Here is a 19298-nt window from a genome sequence, read left to right as displayed (position 1 = left end):
AACAGGGAGTGCCTAGCCAGAGCCACTCAGCTCCATCTTCCATGGGTCCATTTCCAAAGCTGTTGTGTCACTTGAGCATGGGGTGAGGTAAGAAGCCAGGCCCAGGGTGTGCCTGGGTGCCAGTGTGCTTGGCTTGCTCTGCATCCCGGGTGGGGAAACCCTACCCCCTGCCAACGCTGCTACATAGGAGAAAAAGGCCCAGCTTCTAGCTGCATCTGAGTCCTATGCCCCAACTTCCATTCTTATCCTAGTCTCTGGCATCCCTCTGATAAGACAGCCACACCCCCTGGCTATCCCCTTATCCAGACTTGGCCCCACTTTCAACTCAGCACCCAGAGGTCTATTCAAAATGTGGCTGGAGAGATGGCTTAATGCTTAAGAAGGCTTGCTTCTCTTGCAGAGGACCGGGGTTCAGTTCCTAGCACCCGCATGGCTTCTAATAACCACCCATCACTCCCGTTCTAAGGGATCCAATGCCCTCTTCTGGCCTCTGCAGGCCCTGCATGCATGTGCACACACACACACACACACACACACACACACACACACACACACACACACAGGCAAAACCACTCAACACACGCATAAAAAATAAACAATAAGCAGAAATGAATAAATGTTCAATGTGCTCTAAAACTGTCGCCCATGCATTGAAAACCTTTTCCCGTGTCCTCTGCCTTCCCAGCCTCCAGCTACCATAGCCTCTTCCTGGTCCTTCCTCACACAAGCTAGGCCCTTTCCTTACATTTTCCCTCCTGAACAGAATGCTCTTCCTCAGGTCCCCGAATGGCTACCACCTTCGCAGAGTCTGTCCCACAGCCCCAACCGTCCTCTAAGAATTAGCCGCACATTCCGGCCACATCCTATCCTGCCTACTACCTTTGTTCCCGTCATGGAGGTGGACACAATCATGTTTGCATGATTTTTGTTGTTGTTGCTGTTGTCTCTCTTCTCTGGGAGAAAGCAGCTTCCATAACACACACACACACACACACACACACACACACACAGAGAGAGAGAGAGAGAGAGAGAGAGAGAGAGAGAGAGAGAGAGAGAGAGAGAGAGGAAGAATACAACCTCTAGGATCTCTACCAATGTTTGTTGACTGAATACCTGCATGAAAGAAGACATCAAACACAGAGGACCCTGAACCACCTGGGTGCACAGCTCGGTCAGGGTAAGTCAGTCTTTGCCACCTGAGCTCTGAGGACGGTGGCTCTTTCCTGAGGCTCTCCCTTCACCAGCTGACCTTGATAACACTACAATGTGCCTGGACCCCATGTTTCCACTTCCAGGCCTCATACTCTGGCTTAGCATGGCAGTGTTCTCTGCCTGTTTGCTGTTGGGCCTCCTCATTGACCTTGAGGTGCTGTATTAGCATTGCCACCCTCTCTCCCACGGTACAACAAGGTCCTGGAAGAGGTAGATCTAGTCACCTCTCCATGTGCCATGAGCCCTCCTGTCCAGGCCCCCTAACCCCCCAGTGGGGTGAGGACAAGCCCTCCCAGAGGCCCTTACACAGCTTGGACCTCTTTCATGCAGCTCCCACTCCACACTCCGCTCCCTGGTCCTGGGGCTTTTACACACAAGGCTCTGTCTTGTTCTCCTTGTGCCCAGGCTCCACTGTCTCCCATTGCCCTCACGGAGCTGGTGAGGCTTGCTCACCATGTCCCTTCCCCAGGGCACCAATGTTCTCTGTGTGGTCACTGATGTTCCTCTGAGGCCAGACCTGTACATTTGGACATGTGTGTCATGCCAGGTGTCCCACGTGGAGCACAGTAGGAGTTGCCATTGCATAGGAAACACTGTGTTTCTGAGAGCTAGTCAGCTGTGGGTATCAGGCCCAAAGCATGGAGCCTGCAGGACTTGCAGCGCTGAGCTCGAACGCAGCCCTGGTCTCTGCCTTGCCCTCTTCAAATGAGCTCCGCTGGGCTCTCTTTCTCCACACTCAGCCTAGGCTTAAGCCCCCACCTCTCCACCAAGCAGCAGTCTCTTTTCTGTGCTCAAGATGATGGCACAGTGGCAATCGCCAGTCCCACAGAGGACGCTCACTTTCTTCTTCTAAGACTGGACAATGGAGAAGCCGCAGGAAGCCGAGCCTGAGACAGCGCTATTGTTATGTCCCAGAGAAACCGTATTCTAACAATGCTAATGGGGGTCAAAACGAAAGGAGAGAAATCCGCCCACTTCCCTAGGTCCGGGTCTAGCTCTACAGATGTCTAATGCATACAGAGGGTTACGTGGAGGGAATCACAATGTGGATGAGATCTGTTTCCTTGGCTAATTATTTTTACCAGCTCCACAAAAGCAAACTGGGCTCTGGGAGATTTATTCACACAGAAATCACTGCGGAGGGAAGCGGTGCACTAGATATGGTTTGCTCCTTGTTTACCTGGGAGGTGGGGGTCATATGTGCCATGGCACTCCTGTGGAGTTCAGGGGACAACTTTCAGGCGTTGTCTCTTTCTTTCCACCAAGTGGGTCCTGGGGATCAAACTCAAGTTGTAAGGCTGAGCTGCAAGCTCCTTTACCTGCTGAGCCATCTCCCCAGACTCGCATTTGAGTTTTAAAGATGCGTTGGTGTCCGTGGACTAGAACTCTGCTGAGGTTCAGTCTCTCTTTGCCAGACTTCCTCCAGCAGGCACCTGGATCACCAGGAGCTGTGGGCCTTGTAGCTTGCGTGAGTGGAATCCGCCCCCTGCCCGAGCCACACACCGTGGCGTCTGCCCCAGCTGTGAGAACACTAGCAGACGTGGAGATAAATCTAGGAGTCTTTGTCAGCTGTTCCAACAGCCAGCACTGTGGACGACCTAGCTTCGTCATCACAAACCGCCCACGGGTGCTGGGTAGATTTATCCGGCCACACTATTGCAATTCCTGTAGCTCCCAGACCTGTTTATCACCTGTCTGTCACATCGTTGAGTGCCTATTCTTGCACGTGACGTCTCAGGGCCACTTCTCCAGAGAGGAGCCAGGTTGTTGGTGACACCAGGTCTATCTTTTCTTCCTGCATAGGGGTCAATGTCAGGGGCAGAAATTGAATAGTTGCTTTCTGGAGCAGACGAGGTGCAGTACCCAGGGTCAGTCACCAAGGGGGCCGGATACCTGAGAACCCCTTACTATTAGCACCCCCTGATGGAGCCGAAGTGACAGTGGGATCACTTTCCTAAGTCAAGAATACATCCAAGAGTTGGGGGTGACAGGTGAGCTGGCCTTGACCCTGGGATTAGAAGAAAGTAAGTCTGAGCTCCATCCCTCCCCAGCTCAGGGAGCACTCATCCCATCTTCTGATTGCTGACTATGCATGTAGCTCTGGCTGATGTTTAAACATCTCAGCGCATGTGTGAGTACATAAACACAGGAATGGGGCACAAGCTGACACATGGGGGCAAGCAATGGCCTCGTGGTGAGTGGTCCTGGGGATCTGTGCTTGCTTGCTTCTTGTAGATTTTTTTTTGAAAGTTGGAGGCTGTGCAAGCATGCAAGAAGCTAGGGGATTACAAGAACGGCCAGGCTGTATCCCTTAGAATGTTCTGTGTGACTTGGCCTGGACCCCAGGTCATGGGACCAGACCCACCTTGCCCAAATTAGATACTCTGGGGGGGGGACTTGGAGCTGGCAGAAGCATTTCTTAGGTGTTGGTGGCTCCTCGCTGGGTAATGGTGAGGAGGAGCCACCAGCCTGGTAATTCTGGCACAGTGAGGACTAGCCTGGACAGGCTCTCCTGCCCACAGCCCCTCCTTGACACCCTTCTGGAACTTCCTGGAAACAACCTCCCTTTGACCACCTGCATCAGGCAGGGCTTTGCCCTAGAGATTCTGACTTCCTTTCTTCCTTTCTATTTTAAAATAGGGAATTGTCAGCAGATGTCTGTGTTGTTACTTTACTTGGATGGCTGGTTTTGATGTTTGGTCTCACTTTATAGCCTAGGCTGATCTGTAGTCTCAGACTTGCTCTGTAGCCTAAAGTCTTAAACTCATTGCAATCCTCCTGCCTCCGCATTCTGCGCACTGGGATTATGGCTGTGCCTGGCTTAGAGCCTCGAGGCACCACACGCAAATCTGGATTTACAAATGCCATCGACGCAGGAGGTCTTGACAAGAGGCCGCGTCCACACGCATGTCACTAGTCTCTGTGTTGGGTTCCAGACTCCATCTAGGGACATGACTACATGGCCCTGCCTTGCCCTACGTGTCCAGCAGGTTGGTGCCTGGGTGAAGAGATGCAGTGACTTTTGCCCCTGCAGAGGTGGCTGAGTCCTATCTGCTATGCTCTCCCAGTAGTCTAGAGTAGGAGGGAAGGACAGGTCATTAGGACATGGACTGGAACTCCTCAGCGCATCTGTTACCTGCCTCCACTACACTGATATCATCTCCCTCCTTTTCTGCCCCTTCCTTCCTGCTTACCCTCTTCATTTTTCTCCCCACTCCTCATGATGTAACCCATATGATCCCCAAATGCACACCTGGATCAATCCTCCAGTTGAGAGTAGACCCTGCTCTCATCACAGGTCATGTGGCTTACCATCAACCAAGGCAGTGACAATTGGAGCCTAGCCTCACGGGGTTATAGACAAGCAAGTTACTGAGTTCCACAGGCTTTGCAAGGCTGGCTCGGAAGGTATTGCTGCCAGTGGGAGAACTGCTAACGTCTTATTAGCTATTTTTCTTATTGTGGTGAACAAACACCCAATAATAGCAACTTAGGGGAAACAGACTTATTTTCCTTATACGCCCATGGTTCAGGGCATATAGTCCACATGGTTCTGGGTGCAGCTTGGGTTTGCGGTAGTACGACTTTGAGGCTGCTCATTCACATTCCTAAGGACCAGGAAGGAGAGAGAGCAGAGAACATGCAGGGCTTGTCTATTAACCCTCAAGATCATTCAAACACTTTTCAGTCCCCATCCCCCAAGCCTGTTCTGGCAGACACACGCATGCATATCTTCCTAGCCATCTTCCGTGGGTCCACTGAGGTGCGTCTTTATGTGGCATTCACATGAGCCAAGAGGTGGTATCCAAACAGCTGGGTGCACATGCTTGGCGAAAGCCTTTTGTTCTGCTGTTCTTCAAGCCAGAATTTAAGGGGCCAGATCCTCCATTCATTCGACTGGTGACAGGCAAAGCTATGTTGAGTCTTATACAGCTTCACATGGGAACAGACAGTGGGCCAAGCCAGCCACTGTGTTCAACCCTCCATTCCCCTGAGCGCGTGACCAGAGCATGGCCTCCCCTCCCCAATGCTCAGAACCCTGTTCACACCCTGCCTATGGCTGGAGCCTCAGCTGTCCTAGAGGGGCAAAGGGAGTGTGTGTGTGTGGGGGGGGGGCTGGGGAGGACACTCTAGGTGCAGAGACAAGGTGGTAAGTGTCCTTGATGTCCCAGGAACATCGGGAGCCCCTGCAGAGTTAACTGTATTTAACAAAACATTGCTGCCTAGACCCATGATCCCCTCTAATAGCTTCTACAGGGAATGTAGGGGGCACTGTGAGAGCCTTGCAGCTGATGAGCGATGGAGTTTGCTGGGGCTGTCTTGGCTACAAAATTCAGAACTGGGAGTAGAAGCCAGGTTCTCAAGCCCCTGGGGAAGAGGGAAGCTGCTGCCAGCAGCATGTGGGCATTACGCTGCCTCTCACCACACACTCACTGCCCAACCAAAAGCAGCACAGCTTCCATGTGTAATGGAAGCATCCTTCTGCCCCGCACACTGCAGAGGTGACAGTCTGCTGGCTTCTCTCACCCTGAAGGAGAGAAAGAATCTTGCCCCGAGGTTAGGCTGTGACACAGCTGTGTGTGTGCTGGTCACGCTAGCTCCACCCTGGAGGAAGACATTACTGCCACATGGACACAGGGGTGCGCCCAGGACAAAGTGAGCAGGAAGGGCTGCTGGAATAAGCAAGGGAACCAGTAAAGAACTCCATTCAACTGAATGGCCTTGAGAGTTATAAGGCTATCCCGGTGTGTCCTGCAGATGGGGTAGCTTGTATGCTTAACTACAGAATTGAAACTTACATGGGCGTGATTGGACAAGTTTTTTTTTTTTTTTTCAAAAGCATTGCGAGTAAAGGCTCCTGGGCCTCCCACATGACGGGTCTGCTCCTATCTAAGACAATGTGTGGACTGAAGCATCCAGTTCCTGGGGTGGAGTCACATGTCATGATAGGTGCTCTTAGTTTGGCTCATGAGAGACGTCTATCTGTTACCCATAACGTCTGTTTGCTTGGTGCGGATTACTGAGGAAAGATGTGGGCTCAGTGGGGAGCAGCCTCTCTGAAGTTGTGGTGACTGGCAGTCCTGGGTCCTCCTCTTCCCTGCCAGAGCTCATTTCTGCCCCGCCCATTCTGTAGCTGTGGGAATGCACCCATAGGTCTTCTGCCCGTCCTACACACTCAGGGTACCGGTGCACAGAAGGACCACCCATCTCTCTGGCATGCACACACGGCCTCCAGGAAAAGTGGGATGAATGGGTGGTATGTGGGCCTGGCTGTTCCTCAGATGCACAGGGTGGGAGCCCACTGAGATGGCAGCTCCATCTCAGCCAGCATTCAGATCTGCCATTTATCCCACAATGATCATAGGTTGTGAAGCCAGCTGCTTTATATAGTTATGCTAAAAGACTTGTCTGCTGAGAAACTGTCCCTTGTTTGTGGGCAGGACCAGCCCTCTCTGTGTCTTCTTCTATGGCGCTCCCAGGTGTCTGTCGACTGGGGTTTCTGTCCCACCAGGTCCCACAGTCGTTCAGTCCCAAAGAAATACACAGAGGTCTATATTAATTATAAACAGACTGGCCTATTAGCTCAGGCTTCTTATTAACTCTTATAACTTATATTAGCCCATAATCCTTCTGTGTTAGCCACGTGGCTTGGTACCTGTTTTGGCGAGGCAGTCACGTCTTGCTTCCTCTGTGTCTGGATGATGATTGCAGACTGACTCTTCCCTCTTCCCAGAATTCCCCTGTTCTCCTTGATCTGCCTCTACTTTCTGCCTGGTCACCTCACCTATACTTTCGGCTTGACTACTGGCCAATCAGTATTTTATTAAACAAGTATAAGAAGTAAATATTTACAGGGTAAAAACATTGTCCCACAGTACTACCTCCTTTTTTACAAAACAAGAACTCTGAATCAAGTCTCCCTTGTTTAGTTTTCTTCCTGTCCATTATCCATGCAACTTGTAACCAACATTCTAAACAAGGGCAAACATCCATAATCCATATTTTGGGGATTGTGGGCATACTTTTACTGATTGGGGGTACTGATAATCTTATGGGGACCTAAAGAAAATTTAGAATTATGATCAAGTCATGACTGAAGTATTCTGTGAGGCTTCATCATCTCAGTTGCAGTCTTGAATCTGTTCTGGATGTAGAACTCAGACATCTGGGCCGTCCACTCACCCCTACTGGAGATTTCTCAGGGGGTCTTCCTTAATCAATCCTGATTTTTCTTAATCCAGAATGAATCCACAGACTCTCATTTCCTGTGGAGACAAAAGAAAAACCTCTTCTCCAAAGTTACGTACCTTTTGACTTATATTTTGAAGTCAAGGCATTTTCAAAATATGTATGTCAAATTAATCCAGCAGCATTTATAAACAAATATCTTTTAGCAGTTTTTGCTCCTTCTTCAGCCACCAAACAATTTAAAGACAACACAATAACATACAGTATCCGGACTCTCTGTGCATTTTTCATCTTTACATGGCTTTATTTTAACCTCTATTTCTTTTATTTTTATTTATAATTTTTGGCTTATTGAGACAGAGTTTTTCTGTGTATCTTTGGCTGTCCTGGAATTCACTCTGACCAGGGTATCCTTCAATTCACAGAGATCTGCCTGTCTCTGTCCCCCAAGTGCTAGAATTAAAGGTATATGCCACCACACCCAACTACTCTCTTTCTTCCTTTTTTATTTTAAGGACTTTATCCTTTTCCTTTGTCTTTCAAGCCTACATATATTTTTTTCTTTTTGCCTACATATATTTTTAAACACACTGTAAACTATTTAGAGTTTTTCTTTGCCTTTGAATCTATCTTAACTGTATATCTCTCTTTTTCTGACCACATGAGTCTTTAATTTGCTAAGTGATATGGCTAGGATTAAAGCTGTGGCTTTGATGGCTAGATCCAACCCATTCCTTAGCTTTCATGAGAGTCAGCCTCAAGGCAGAGGTATTGGCCGGAGCCCTGTTTATTGCTCAACTCTTTGGCGTTTTAAGGTCTCTGTCACTACCAAGAAGCATGCTGTCAGCTATTCATAAATAGCATTTAAGTGTTTGGTGGCAGGGCCTCTTAAAAGAGCTGTAAGGTTTCACAGCTAAAGCTGAGTCAGAAAGCCTCTCTTAAATGAGATGTGTTTGTCTCTAGCAAAGAGAGCCCACCCGAGAAAGTGCTGCTATCAATAAGCCATGCTTAACTTTATTCTTTTCTGTCTAGAATTACTTCCCAAGCTCTCTCAGGCTTTATGTGGATACAGCTGTCCACGTGGCACCATTTGTTGATAGAGGTTTTCAGCTTTATGATAGGTCTGGCTTTTCTTCATGCTCAGGATTAAAGTTGGGAAAGAAGGGAGAAGGAAGGGGACAAGAAAATAGACCAGGTACAAGGACCAAGTGAGGGATGAGGAGGAGGGAGTCAAGGACTCAGGAGTTTACCAAGGTGTGCCTTGGGTTGGTTTACTGTCAGACAATAGTCAAGTCCCTTGGTCTCTGGCCTCAGCTTCCCTCACTGTTGGGTGAGGCCTTTGATACTGTTTGAGCCCAGGGCTGTGGGATGGCCACACCAAGTACCAGCAACAGGACTGGGGCTGTGTGGCTGGCTTCGCAGAAGGAGTAGGTCATGGGAGCTGTGACTTTAATGCCTGCTCTGGACTCCTCTCTTGAGTCTCACCCACCCAGTCTCTCTTCCTTCAGATGCGTAAGGCCCATGTTTGCCTCATCTTGATAAGCTTGCCCCCCTCAAATGTCTGCTTCCCTCTTATTTTAGCAATGTCATCCCAACACACCCGGAATAATGTGCTCACAGTATAGTGTTCTAGTCTACACCAATGACCTTAGAGATCAGAAGTGGTCCTCTCTGAGGGCTACAGGTGTCTCTGGCTAGTTATCACCAGCCTGGTGATTGTGTGCCGTTTGCCCGGTTATAAAAATTGTGTTGTGGAGGTGCAGGTTGCGGTGGGGGTGGTGATTCTGGGACAAGCCTCACAGAGATTTCCTTGCTTGGATGAGAGATGGACAGAGAATCAAGTTATCTGGCAGGACTGGCTATCTTGTGGTGGCATTAGTGGGGCTCCTAAAGGAATCCACTGCCAGGTCTGTGACTGGAGCCTGGAGGTGAGGGTGGGGACTGTTACCAGGTGCTGATCCATTCACTCAGTCTGATTAGGAGGATGACTGCTTGGGCCTCCTGCGGGTCATCCTGGGTGGCCCAGGAAATGGCTTCTGCTCTACCTCAGCTGGCTTCGTCCCTGTGGAAATGAGCAAATGTGTTCCGTCTGCAGTGTCGGAAAATGTGTTGGAGACACGAGGTTCCAGAACAGTGTGCTGGAAGCTGGGGATTTGGCATGTCCCAGGCAGAGCAATGGGCTTGCTGCCCACTGGTAGCCCTTAGAGAGCGGATGTCCCCGTCTTCTCAATGGAAATAGCCATTATCATCTGCACGGTCTCCGCCGAGACATCCTTGGTGGCAGCTGTGGCCAGGAGGTTTGGTTAGCTCTTGTCCTTGGACGTGTCCAGGCTCTTTGTTCTTCGCTTCTTGGCCATGTTGACATCTCCTCCCTCAGTTCCGTCCCTCACTCATCACCTTCTTTTCAGTTCGTGTCCGGGCAGGAAGCAATCTGATGTCTAATAGGGTGGGGGCAGAATTGTACAGAAGAATGGGGCTCTGAGACACCTGCCCCCCAGTTCAGCCCAGGTCACAGTTTGCATCATGAAGTGGGCACCCTGCCATATCATGCTGGTGGCCAGAGGACGGGGCCGGTGACCCTATGGTCATTTCCCAATGGACGATGCTGGAGCTACGCTCTGTTAGAGCTGGGTAATAGCCCCCAGTCTTTTCCGCTTTTCTGGTTCCCTTCTGTGGGATCGCATCTGCTCTGCCAGGAGGCAAGGTGGGAGTATTGCTCACTGAGCTCAGGGAACCCCAAGGCTCTTTCCCCTCCACTTTGCCTGAGCCTATCTGGGGACTCTACTGTCTGGGCCATTGCCAGTGATAAGTGTTTTCCTTTTTCTCTTTCTTTCTTTTTTTTCTCCCTCGGATGTGTTTCTTTGTTCAGGCTGTTTAATTCTGCTAAAGTGCTCTGCTGAACAGGGAAATATGCCTCTAAGTAAAAGCTTTTCCACTGAACACCGCAGTGCTTTGGTAAGGACCTGAAGTGGTTTTTGTGCCCTGGGAGTGACAGGTGATGTCCCAGAAGCAATCAGCCATAACCCCATGGTGACCCCATAAACAGGGCTGTTTTTGTGAATTTTAGTCATTGCTAAAGCGAATAAATAGAACATCACCCTTTTCCAGGGACACAAAACCCAGTCCTTCCCTACAGTGGGAGGTGAGTGTCTGTGTGCAGTCCACAGTGGGTCTCACTGACGTGTCTGTGAGCAATCCACGGTGGGTCTCACTGATACGTGACTCAAGGGAGCTTGGTTTGGGAGAGGTGGCACGGGTCACAGTTAGGAATGGGCTCAGTTTTTAACATGTTTACTTTTCTATTAATTAAATTTGCCCCTTGTCAGTTTCTCTCTCTCTCTCTCTCTCTCTCTCTCTCTCTCTCTCTCTCTCTCTCTCTCTCTCTCTCTCTCACACACACACACACACACACACACACACACTGGCCACTCTGACTCCCTTACCTATTTCTATATCCCTACCATACCATTCTCTCTGTACCGTTACCTAGAAATCTTTCTCACTTTTATATCTGTTTGTTTTGTGACCCACTGGGTTTAAACTGTGACCACTGGTTTGGAGGAGGTATCCATTGGAGCTAGTGGGCTCGTTGGTGGGCACACAAGTGAAGATCACGACTCCCCCTTTCCCAGAATCTGTCAATGGCCAATAGTTCAGCAGTAAGAGGTAAGGTCCCACGAGCTCTCATCCCATCCCTGGCTAACTGTACCCTGGGACTCTTCTGTGCTGGCCCAGTGCAGATGGCTGGAGCTGGGAATCCACCGTCACACAATGGCCGTCAAATCACCGCCATACCCTATCTTCTGGTTCTTATATTCTCTTTGCCACTCTTCTGCAATGTTACCTGAATCTGACATCCGAGGACATGATGTGTATGTCCCTCAACTTCACTTACTCTGAGTACCTTGGGCAGCCACGAATCTCTGCATTCACCGCAGTTCGTGGGCTCAGGTCTGGGGCTATGACAACTGCACCTAGCATCACACTGTGCTACAGAGCATGCATCACACTGCGCTGCAGAGAATTCTTGCTTGCTCACCAGCACCACCAGATGTACCGGTTTGTGCTGGCTTGAAGTCGGTCCCTCTTCAGTCCCCGATGAGCTTGGTGCTTTTGCACACAGATCTCTGTGCACCATTAGTTCCTGCCGACCCTCACCAGGACAGCCTTCCTCTGGGTTGACCTGCAGGTCCCAGAGCTGCTCCATCTGCACCCTCCAAAGCACAGTACAGAAAACAAACAGAAGCCACACATATTTAAAGTCTGCTGTTTCCAGAGTGCAGCCCATCACTGCCAGGATAACCAGGGAATGTGCTTCTCACTCAAAATCCCCTAGCCCCCTTTCGACCATCTCCACCTCCAGCCTCCGAGACTTTTCCCAATGTGGTTCACAGCCTCTGTAGTCTGTAGTGCTGCTGCAAGCAGTTTTTCTAGAACATCTTGGGACTGAGCTGCTGTGCTCTGGCTGGGCATTGTCTTATCATGCTTCTCGCTGGCAGTGAAGTCAGGCGAAATGAGAATCTTCCAAGCAGTCCGCCCACCAGACTGTAAGTATGTGGTTTTCTGGTTGGTGGTCCTCAGGCTGTCCTGCCCGGTGGGCAGTTTTTTCCCAGCCTACTGTTGCTTCCTTGACTGCTCGCTGGGTATTTGATCATCACCGTGTTGAGAACAGGTAGAAGCCATTGTGGGGTCTCAGGGCCATGCCCTCTGGGAAGCCACTCTTCAATTCTCGGCACCAGGGAGTTGGCTGGAATCTGTCCATATCTTCCCTCCATCTCTACCATCTGGAAATTCTCTCAGCTAAAAACGGGCTGTCAGTGAGCCCCTTGCCAGCGACCTCCCTTCTCCACCTGTTGCTGCTCATCTGGCTATGCACCATCCTGATGCATCCGCCATCCGGATGGATTCATTGCTTCTAGGAGCAAGACTCCCAAACCCTGATGGGTGGGGTCATTGCCCTGGGCTGGGTCATTGCTCTCTGTTACTTCCACTCAGACTCCCTCATTCCGTGCCTGGCCAATCAAGATTGCATTTTATTTCTGTGTGTGTGTGTATGTGTGTGTGTGTGTGTGTGATTAACTTGTGGAGGAAATAACTGTGGAGGACTTAGAAGCAGAAGGACACACAGCATGTTCACCTGGGCCTTACCTGGCTGTTGTCTAGCTCCTCCTGGTTCTATTCTGTCGTGCCGTCCTCCCCTCATCCCCCTTTCCCCCGCCCTTGCACTCCTGCACAGCGCTGCAACATGCATACTGACGAGGCTTCAAGACCTCGTTCTTCACTGAAATGTAAATACTGTCTGGCGCAGACGTCTTGATTCCCTCCCTGTGGATATCGGCCAGTTTTGAATGTTTTGTGGCTATTAAGCAAATTTGCTTCAGTAGTTCTGATAGCCTCACCTGCTATGAGACTTCTTCTTCCTAGAAGGGCCAGTTATGTCTGCTAGTCCCATGTTAATTAGTGAGGGAGATTAGTTAGACCTTTCTCCTTGTGTCTGTAAGGAATCTTCATGCACCTTTTTAACTGTTAACCCTTGATCAGGGGGAGGATCCCAGAAGCAGGTTGTCCATTTTCTTAAACAGTGCACATGTGCATGAATGTGTGTGTGTGTGTGTGTGTGTGTGTGTGTGTGTACGTGTGTGTGTGTGTGTGTGTGTGTGTGTGTGTGTACTTGGGGCCCAGGGAGATTGGGATCGAGCTGTATTGTTTAAAAGCTTGTAAAATAGAGTAGCAGATGGGGAGATAAGGAACAAAGACCAAACTTGGAGGTGGCTCTGTTGGCAAAGTACTTGCTGAGCAAAGAGGAAAATGAGTTCAATTCCCAGCACCCACCTTAAAAAGCCAGGCACTGTGGCACCTGTCATTCCAACAGAAACATGCAGGTTCCCGATGCATTCTAGCCAGACTGCCTAGCATACTCAGCGAGCTCCAGACTAACGAGAGTTCTTATCTCAAAGGAACAAGGTAGGAAGCAGCTGAGAAATGACACCCAAGGTTGGACTCTGGCCCCTGTACGTATGCACACAGACACACCTATATGAACACACACACACATGCACACATGCACGCACACACACACACTGCACAGAAATAGATACCACTACAGCCCATCAAACATTTGCATTCTTTTCTAAGTAAACCAGCTCCTTTCTTGTGGGGGAAACCAGCGTTTTCACGTGGCATGTTCGAGGGTACAGAGTCACCACAATCCACCACCACCACCAGCAGGAGAGGTGGGGATTTTACAGTTCTGTAAGCCAGCACCATCTTTTCTAAAGATATGAGGGGTCAGACAGATCCCGGAGGCTCATTAGCCAGCCTAGCTGAGTTGGTTGGGCCTTAAGCCAAGGAAAGACCATAACAAGATGGATGGCTATTGAGAAGCGACACTTGAGGTTGACTTTGTACTTCCACGTGCATGTATACATACACATGCACATACATACACATCACACACACACGGGGGGGGGGAGGATAAAACAGCATAGTTTGAGTGGCAGGCTCAGGTCTACCAAATACCATCTTCATGACTCTCAGCACAGCAGAGTCCCGGGGCAGGAAGGATGAGGGGGGTGAGATGGAGAGTCCAGGCGGGCAGGTGTGGTCCGTGGTCCAGTCTCCACTCTGTCTCACCTTGTATCACAGCAGAGTGACATCAGAAAGAGGATCATGCATCTTGGGAATTTCTAACTATGCATCTTGAGAAAAATAACTATCAATAGACATAGTCCTTGAACAAAGGCTTCTGGAAGGGGAAATAACCCAGCCAGTCAGCGGGGAGCCTTTGTGGGAAAGGGCTGTGGATCTGTCAGGGTGCTAGGCCTTGATGGGCAGGAACTCCACACAGCCCCATCCTATGGGTCTGAGCTACACTTGACTCTGTCCCCTAGGAGACCAGGCTGGTGTCCGAGGGGAGGAAGGAGCAGCCAGAGTGTTCAGAAGTATCAGCAAGGCCGGGTGTGAACATAGTACAAGTACATGAGTGAGTGAGTGTGTTTGTTGGTGAGCTGGAGAAGACTGTCCCTCTAGCCCCCCTGCAATGTAGGGTGAGAGCAGGTGCTAGACAGACAGACTCAGGGCCCTGCTGTCATCCTGAGCAGAACTCGTTCTGCTAGCAAGAACTGGGAAGTGAATACTGATCAGATGTCACCACAGCTAGCTGGAGTCACTTGAGAAGACAGATGACCTTCTGAGGTCCCCTCCTCATTCCACTCTCCTAATCTATACCCAAGTCACCTTCCTGTCCTTCTACAGCTCTGTAGATGTTTAGGGGGCAGATCCCAGGGCATGACTGGGGTTCCCATGGGAGCCCACGGAGAGCGGGGTGACTGTCCGGTTCATGAGTCTCTGTGTATACAACTTACCTATCTGGTAATGGACACTGTGTAAGGGGTGGTTGCGAGGGTGGGGCCTGCTCTGGGGATTTGACACCCTGGGAAAGGGTTGGGATTTATCAGACGCAAGAGTGTGCAGAGAAGAGGGAGGAAAACACAGCAGAGGATGGCACCCACGGGGGAGCCTGGAGCTTCGGTGAGGGTGAGCTCTGCTGGCGTGTCAGGAGGGTTAGACCTCCCAGGCAGCTGCAGCAAGACGGGTAAGCTCGGGAGAGGTGTGTGTGGATGGGCACTGTGGATGATGGGAAGGCGGATGGGCAAGGGAGGGCTATGTTGGTAGGATGGGGGGGGAGTAAGGTGATGGGGGGTGGATGAATGAGGAAGTGAGTGAGTGGAAGGGAGGTAGAGGGAAAGGTGGGCGGTCAGGTAGGGGTAGACAGAGGTGGGCAGATGGGGCGGGGGGGATTGGTGATGAGGCAGAAGTTGTCAGGCAGATGAACAGGACAATGGGAGGGTAGATAGGCAAATAGGAAAGATGGACTGACGGGAGGACAGATAGGTGGATGAGTGCTAGGTGGGACAGACAGACGGGGTAGGCTGGGCTAAAGCAGAAGGCAGCACCACAAAGGGAGGGTGGCTGTCAACCCCCAGGTGTCTGAGCTGTCTCTGTTCCATCTTTCCCTGAAGATCTTAAGTGTGTCATAGGACTGGATGTGTGCTGTGAAAAGGACAAGGCCGTGGAGAGGGGAGGATGGAGGCCAAGAGCAGGAGAGGCTGTGGGAGGGCCATCGGTAGCTGCCTGAGCTGCTGGACCCAGGTGGCCATGCGGCAGCTGTGCTAGGCTGGATGGTAGCGTGCACGTGATCACAGAAAGCACATAGGCGGGTCTTCTTCAGGCCACACCCCTGTGGTTCAGATAAGAAGAGGTGAGGTCAGTGTGAAAGCAAGTAGGGAGAGATAGGAAAGAAAGAGGCAGGTCTGAGGGAAATGGAGGGGGACAACTGCAGGGGGTGCTACCCGACACCAGAGGCATTTTTGGATAGCTCTACCGGTGGCAGGACCCCTCTGGTCCCGGGTCTGGCCTGTTCAGGATGGTGGAAAGTTAGTGGGCCATTAGAGACATACCCTCACCTGGCCCAGCTCTCACCCGGGGTTATCCTGCCTAGCTTCTGCCTTCATCTCGACCACCCTCCATAGGCTCCTGTGCCTGCACTGCCTCCCCTACATCTCCATCACTGGGTAACCAGAAGCTGTTTACACCAAGTGTGGATGCAGGCATGGAGTTCTCTGTGTTCCTCGTGTTAAACCTTCCCCGGAGTGCCTTATGGATGTGTGGTACCTAGGAAGAGGGAAGATATAAAAGCCCTTTCTCTTCCACTCTGAGGCAAGCGCTTCTAATTCAAGGTTCCCACACCATTCTTCCTTCTTCATGCGCAGAAACTCAAAAGCGCTCTGATTGCCTCACTCCTCCGTGCAGGCTGTTTCTGAGCTGATAAGAGAGCTGGAAGCCTGCAGGTACCGACCTGGGGAAGCCCTGGAGGCGCGTGGCTGAGAAGGCAGCTCCTGTTAAAGGAATGGGTCTTTCCTTTCGTGGCCAAGGGCTCGCTCTGGCCATGAAGAGATTAAAACCTGGATTCTGTGCTATGGGAACGTCATTTCTTGGACCTCTGGGGCAGAGGCTGACCGTGCTCTCTCTGACCCTGGTGCATCCCTGTGGTGGTGCTCCCATGGCTGTGTTATAGTCATGGGAAGCTGCACCTGGAGAAAAGATGTTTGTTGAGAGGTGAGGGTGGCCCTTCTATAGGACTGAGGCCCACATGTAACCTATTGCTAAGGAGACATGCCTGACATCACCAAGTCTATGGGGCCGTTTGTGCACCCTGGTTAGTTCAGATAGAGTCTGGATGGAGTTGATGGCCCAGATGGGGTAGGAGTGGGGGACTCTTCCTACTTCTTGGCTTGGGACAAGAGAGTCAAAAATCAGGCAGCAAACACATAGTTTGGGAAAGCATTGAGCACAAGGCACAGACAGGATGTTGCCTGGCTTGTTATTGCCCTTCTGCCCTCAAGGTGGCCCATCCCATTGACCTGTGATAGGGATGCAGATCATGGGAAAGGAACCTGCACATCTCATTGGTTCCTTTCTGGCTCTCACCCAGAGGGTCCACCAGTCTTCCACGTCAGGGCTTTCATGGGCAGTAAAGGGCTATCTATCCTAAGAGTCTCTGAAACCAGAGAACATCAGGCCTTTGTCTTGTGAGCCCCTTCGCCAATCAGAGCTGGGCCTGGCTGTGGGAAAAGACCAGAGGGAGAGGTAAAGAAGCAGCGAGGGTGGAGTGGGACCTCTGCCTGTGTCTGGCCCTATGCTGGGGATGTGGCTATTTCGGTCCGTGATTCTGCTTTGCCGAGGGTCGTAAATAGGATCACGGTGACGGTGCCATCTGCCTTCTGCTTGGGGACAGTGATGAAGAAGTGTCTCCCAATTTCTTTATGGCTAAAGCCACACACTAAAACACAAAGTAACCACATGTCTGAACAAGGGATTTTAAGGGAACTTCTCAGATGTATTTCCTTCCCTTTCATGTTCAGAAGCCCACACTTGGCCTGTAAGCAGCAGGTTATGAGTAATTGGCTGGCTAATCCCATTGGGAAGCTCGTTCCAGAGGTGGAGGGGGCCTGTGGAATGGCAGGGGCTATTGTGCAGCCTCTGAAGCTCTGGACACACAGCGTGTGTCTGCGGGGGAACCACCAGGCTTGTGTGGGCTGGTCCCAGGGTTCTCTGCTAGGATCTTCAGAGAGATGCTGCCAGGCCCTTCCGGATGCCCAGCATCCTGCTGACCTGCGGAAATGATTTTTCTCTCCAGCCCAGGCAACTGGGACTTGGATGGACTGTTGGCCTCCCACGGTCCTCTTCAAGTGGAACGTGGGCTGTGCGAGGTGACTCACCTTTCCTTTGGCACAGCCGCATTCCCATATGTTAGAATCTCTCTGGAAACGTCAAGGCTTCCTTTTTTATTTATTTTTTATTTTTTAAGCAACTTGCTTTTCCCAGCCAAAGAGCTGAGCATGGGCCAGAGTTTGAGGACCAGCTGGGCAGGGAATTCCTGGTCAGGACTGTGACCTTGGCCCCAGACCCAAGACGGCTATTCTACCCCTCCCTTGTGGACCACACACACTTGGCTTTTTCTGCACACTGGCTGGCCAGCTGCACTTTTTCTTTGAAGGATGATTTAAACCCTGGTGTCCGGGGGGTAGGAGGAGCAGAAGTAAACCACCCAGGAGAAGATAGTCTTCTGAACATCTCCCTAGAGCCCGTGTCTCTTGTGTCATGGGGGGCTGGGGATGGCTTCCTTTGGCAACCTGCTTGCTTTAAATACTTCTAAATGACCTGGGTGACACAGAGATGTATCTCTTAGACATTTCTGCGCAGTTTGGGTCCAGAGGAGATATTAAACACAGGGCTTGTATTCCAGTAGAGATGCATCTTTACCTGGGCAGGTCGTCACCAAGGTTGTCCTTCCTAACTTCCAGCTCAGTGTTACATCATCCACCCTCCATAGGCTCCTGTATCTGTGCTGCCTCCCCTACATCTCCATTCCTGGGTAACCAGAAGCTGTTTATACCAAGTGTGGATGCAGGCATGGAGTTCTCTGTGTTCCTTGTGTTAAACCTTCCCCGGAGTGCCTTATGGCTGTGTGGATGAGTGCCTAGGAAGAGGGATGATATGAAAGCCTTTTCTCTTCCACTCTGAGGCAAGCGCTTCTAATTCCAGGTTCCCACGCCATTCCATAAAGTTCTTCCTTCTTCATGCGCAGAAACTCAAAAGCGCTCTGATTGCCTCACTCCTCCGTGCAGGCTGTTTCTGAGCTGATAAGAGAGCTGGAAGCCTTCAGGTGCCGACCTGGGGAAGCCCTGGAGGGTGTGACTGAGAATTAGCTCACAGTGGTCACTTGGCTTCTCCAGCTTGGTCACAGGCACCCTGGATGTTCAGAATGTGAGAGATCTTTGGGGAAATAAAAAAATTCTGCTGCTGGAGGGATGGCTCCACAGTTTAGAGTGTGTGCTGTTCTTGCAGCAGGGCCAAGTTCAGGCCCCGGCACCCATTTCAGGTGGCTCACAACTACCTATAATTAGCTCTAGGAGGTCCAGTGCCCCCTTCTGACCTCCATGGGCATTGCGCTCACATGCATGGATACACAGATACAGATACACACATATGCATGCACATACATCTTAAAATTTGAAAATCTGTTTAAATAGATAAATTAACTGCAAACACCTTAAACTTTGTGTGTATTGAGGCAGGCATGTGTGTGCCATGGCACATGCGTGAAAGTCAGAGACAACCTTCAGGAGGCAGTTCTTGCCTTCTCCCTTGTCACAGGCTCTCTCTTGTTTAGGAACGGTGCCACATACCCAGGTTAGCTGGCTCACAGCTTCCAGCTCTCTCACCCTCATCATTCATAAGGGCCCTGGGATTACAGATGTGCACCACAACATCTGGTTTCTATTTGGGTTTGGGGATTGAGTTCAAGTCATCAGGTCCTCCATGGCAAATGCTTT

At 50.7% G+C, this 19298-nt stretch overlaps 1 protein-coding gene across 2 annotated transcripts in view; it reads left to right on the top strand.

Moving 5' to 3' along the window:
* Window positions 1-19298, top strand: part of Adgrd1 (adhesion G protein-coupled receptor D1) — a 115308-nt gene that overhangs the window by 55027 nt on the left and 40983 nt on the right. The window lies entirely within an intron of this gene.

The sequence above is a fragment of the Microtus pennsylvanicus genome, chromosome 1 (genome assembly GCF_037038515.1).
Source record: "Microtus pennsylvanicus isolate mMicPen1 chromosome 1, mMicPen1.hap1, whole genome shotgun sequence".
In the NCBI taxonomy this organism is placed as follows: domain Eukaryota; kingdom Metazoa; phylum Chordata; class Mammalia; order Rodentia; family Cricetidae; genus Microtus; species Microtus pennsylvanicus.
Note: the sequence above shows the minus strand (reverse complement) of the source record. Positions and strands in the feature narration are given on the sequence as shown.